Consider the following 4540-nt stretch of genomic DNA (forward strand, 5'->3'; position numbering starts at 1 on the left):
AGGGCCACCTTGCCAGCTCGGGTTGGGCCTGCTGGCACCTGGTTCAGGAGGCTCATCACTGAGGTGCAGGAAGAGAAACCCACGGCATGAAGGAGGGTCGCGTTTCAATGCCCAGGGCACCTGGGACAAGAGTAGCAATCACTTTCCATGAGAAGACTGCCAGGCCCACGTGGGATGCCCAGGTGGGACGTCCAGGTGGGATGTCCAGGTGGGATGCGCAGGTGGGACATCCAGGTGAGATGTCCAAGTGGGATGTCCAGGTGGGATGCACAGGTGGGATGTGCAGATGGGATGCGCAGGTGGGATGTCCAGGTGGGATGCACAGGTGGGATGTCCAGGTGGGATGCACAGGTGGGATGTGCAGGTGAGATATCCAGGTGGGATGCACAGGTGGGATGTCCAGGTGGGATGTGCAGGTGGGACATCCAGGTGAGACGTCCAGGTGAGACATCCAGGTGAGACGTCCAAGTGCGATGTCCAGGTGGGATGCACAGGTGGGATGTCCAGGTGAGACATCCAGGTGGGATGTGCAGGTGGGATGCGCAGGTGGGATGCACAGGTGGGATGCACAGGTGGGATGTCCAGGTGGAATGTCCAGGTAGGATGCACAGGTGGGATGTGCAGGTGAGATATCCAGGTGGGATGCACAGGTGGGATGTCCAGGTGGGATGCACAGGTGGGATGTCCAGGTGGGATGTCTAGGTGAGACGTCCAGGTGAGATGTCCAGGTGGGATGTGCAGGGGAGATGCACAGGTGGAATGTCCAGGTGGGGTGTCCAGGTGGGGTGTGCAGGTGGGATGTCCAGGTGGGGTGCGCTGGTGAAGCAGATGTGATGGTCAGAGCCCCGAGATTACGAGGACTGTCCAGACTCCCGCGGGCTGTAGCAACGTCCCAGCAGCTGGGAATGTAGGGGGTAATTGAGATCTCAGAGGGCGAATCTCTGTGTAAACATATTTTATGGCTTATGCGCGGTACCCTGGCTACAGACGGGGCACTCGGGGGGAAGGGAAGCTGGGAGCGTTGGAAGCCGTGGGGACTTCCAGACGGGAGGACAAGGTGACAAGTCTCATCCAACAAACCATGACACGTGTCTCCACTCTGACCGCATAGCAGGTGTTGGTTCTGCTGGTGGCAGTGTGCTTTCAGGGGGAGACAGAAGCTTGTAGACCGGAAAGAGGCTGGGGAGGTTCCAGAGAGGCGGCCTAGGAAGGCCAGGGCCAGGCAGGGGCCGGGGGCCAGGTGGGGGCCAGGTGGGGGCCGGGCAGGGGGCTGCGGATGGCAGAGGAGGAGGGCGGGGGGCTGCGGATGGAGAGGAGGCCTCAGTGGCTGGGGAGCTGGGCTAAAACCCGTCTGGCAGGATTCTGGGCAGAATGAGCAGACACCCAGGGCGGGGCAGCAAGAATCTGATCAGATACTGAGGGTGATCAGATATCAAGGTGGGGGATTCCCACTGGGCTGATTCAGGGAGACTCTTGCTGCAGCTGGGCAGTGCAGGGGCAGGTGGACTGGTGCAGGTAGACAGGGGCAGGTAGGGGCAGGTGGACAGGGGCAGGTAGACAGGGGCAGGTAGGGGCAGGTGGACAAGGGCAGTGCAGGCCCAGGGCCTCAGGGCTCAGGGGAGCCTGACTGACACCTGGTGGAGGACGTGGCCTGTCAGGGCCCAGCCTGACGCTCCTGCCCAGAGCAGTCCTGGATTGGGGCCCGTAACCTTCTCCGTAGGTGGGAGTTGGGGGAGGGACGGGCCGAGCCTGGTCACCCTGGGCAGCTGGGGAGGAGGAGACACCTGGAGCCTTCGTGCCACTCCGGCGCCCAGCGTTCCAGGGCAGGGAGAAAGGAGGGCTCCCGTGGGCGGGAGCAGGAGCGGTCTGCACCCTCCTGGCCTGCCGGGGTTTGCTCTTCACCCATCCACACAGCAGGGAGCGCCCCACGCGCGTGCCTGTGCCCGAGGACACTCACCATGTTGCCGTGCGTCTTCCCAGGGGCACCCGCGCCAGCGCTTCCCCCGTCGTTGTTTGGCAAAGGGTTTTGGTCGTGCGTCGGTGCTTCTCTTGATTTGGTTAACGAGCAGTTCTGAGGTGTGCCCCAAAATCAAATGTGGTTCCTCCTTCCTCGGAAGTCAGGGCGGGCGGGGAAGGGGCGCCAACGGTTAATGCTCACCAGAGCTGGGAACCCCGACCTTGGCAGATGCAGGAGTTCCCGGCAAACACGGCGCGAGCGCTCAGCAGCAGCGGAAAGCCGCCTTCAGAGAGCTGCTGCTGTTCATTCACGATGCGGCAGATGAGGTTCAGCGCCATGACATCTCGTGACTGTGACTGCATCGCTCCTTGGCGGCCGAGTCGGGATTCGAACTCAGATCTCTCCGACTTTGGAGGCCACGCTTGAGCACCTCTCTCCGCACAGCAGGGCCTGAGGACAGAAGCCGTGTGTCGCGGCGCTCTCCTTGGATCTGCGGGGGGCAGGGGGGGGGTGCGGCCGGGGCCCCGGGCCTAGCAAAGCACGGAGCAGGGAGATGTGTGGCCTCAGTGACCCCACGCTGGGCAGGCATGATGCCCAGGAGGCTGGGAGGCTGACCGGGGCCCCTCCAGTTGTCGCAGCTCTGGGTTCAGCCCCAGGCTAGCTCTAACCTGCTATCGCAGAACTTGTTTGGGGCCGTGACGAGATCTGGGAAGGTGAAGCTGGGCACAGGCAATGAGCCGTGAGAACAATAAAGGAAACAGACATTCGGTTGCAACGTGAATTCTGAAACACTGGGAAACACTAATCATAAGGAGAGTGAGAATTAAGATCAACAATGAGGAGAGGAATTCAATGCTGAGGAAATGGAAATATGAGAAAATAAGAGGAAGAATTAAGCATTTCTGAGACCTCCATAGAGTTGACAGCAGTGCAAAAATAACAAGAAATGGTAAAATAGGGCAGCCCAGGTGCCTCAGCAGTTTAGCACCACCTTCAGCCCAGGGCGTGATCCTGGGGTCCCGGGATCGAGTCCCGCATCGGGCTCCCTGCGTGGAGCCTGCTTCTCCCTCTGCCTGTGTCTCTGCCTCTCTCTCTGTGTCTCTCGTGAATAGGTAAATAAAAATCTTTTTAAAAATTGCTTTAAAAAAAAAAAGAAATGGTAAAATAAAGCCTGAGGGCTTCGAGTCGAGAACAGGTTGGCTTTGGGAAGGAATGGATTAGAAGTCTGGGTATAAAAGCCGTGCTAATGGAGTAGAGAGACAAAGGAGTCAAAAGTAGATTTAGTGAACTGAAAGGTAGAAAGCAACCCCCGGTGTAAGAGGGTGAGGACGTGGGAAAGAACCTAAGAGTCATCTTGGGCAGGACGGAGCCGTAGGAGAGGGGATGACAAGGCTCCTCCACGATTTGAGAAAGACATGGCTGCGGAGCGAAGCTGCACGGGATGCTGAGCAGGGTAAGCATAAGGAGGTTGAGAGCACGCCCCTGGCCCAGGCTGACCCCCCCCCAGACCCCCGAAGTTGCCCTCTCCTCATTTGTGGCATCTGGACACGGTCACGATTGCCGGGGTGACTTTGGCTCCGCATCTGGACCCCACGTGCTCTGGTGCCTGGTTTCTAGAAGGGGCTCGGTAAACATGTGGTGATTAATAGTTGAATAGCCGTCAGGTAAATGAGTGCTGGGGACACTGGTGCGTGCATGTTTCAGAGGACCCCAGGACCCCGGGGTCACGGCCTGGGCTGAAGGCAGCCCTAAACCACTGAGCCCCCCGGCTGCCCCCTTTCCTTCTCTGTGACCACGGGCACACAGGGTCTGGGGCTCATGCTGTGACACCTGAACCCCCAGACTCCCATTTCGGTTGAGCTCTTCCCACGTCCTGAGCACTTGCATTTAGAGTTTTCCTCTATTTTCATAAAAAACGGGAAAGGAAATAGAATGTGTGAGCAGTGGACAGATGCTGCTGTCCACCCCGGGGGCCCTCGATGTGGCTCGGCCTTGCCACGCAGGCTCCCCGCGTCCCCCCGCAGCGTAAGCAAGGGCCGCGTCCTGGGCGGATGGCTCGAGCGTGGGACATGTGGAAGGGCATGATGGCTTGGTTTCCAGAGTACCTGTTGCTGAAACAGCCGCTGACCTGTTGCGCACCAGTCAGTCAGCAGACGTGTGGTCACCTGGAGGTGACTGAGGGGCAGCCTCGCCCAGGGAGCTCTTGGCCGCGGCGGGAATCAGGTGGCCGCACATTTGCAGGCGGTGACGGAGGCTCCGCGCCCTCGGTGGCCGGAGCAGCGTCCTTGGGACCCGCCCAGGCCCGTGGCTCCTGCTGTATTTTGGGGTCGTGTGCAGGTTCCAACATCGTGGAACCTCGTTTCACAGACACGTTAGCTGGTCTTTAGCTTCAGAACAGCTGCCCCCCTCCCCCCGCATCTACCTGGGAAGCCTCTCCTGGAGCCGCCCCTCACCTGCAGGCTGCCCCCGGCCTGGGGTCCCCGGGCCTCCTGCTCCTCTCCTGGGGCACCGGAGCCTTCCAGAGGGCACTGCCCCTACTAGGTCTCTGCCTTGCGGTGGCGAGTCCTGCGGGGGGTGGCCCCA

This window comes from Canis lupus, chromosome 4 (genome assembly GCF_003254725.2).
Source record: "Canis lupus dingo isolate Sandy chromosome 4, ASM325472v2, whole genome shotgun sequence".
NCBI classification, from domain to species: Eukaryota; Metazoa; Chordata; class Mammalia; order Carnivora; family Canidae; genus Canis; species Canis lupus.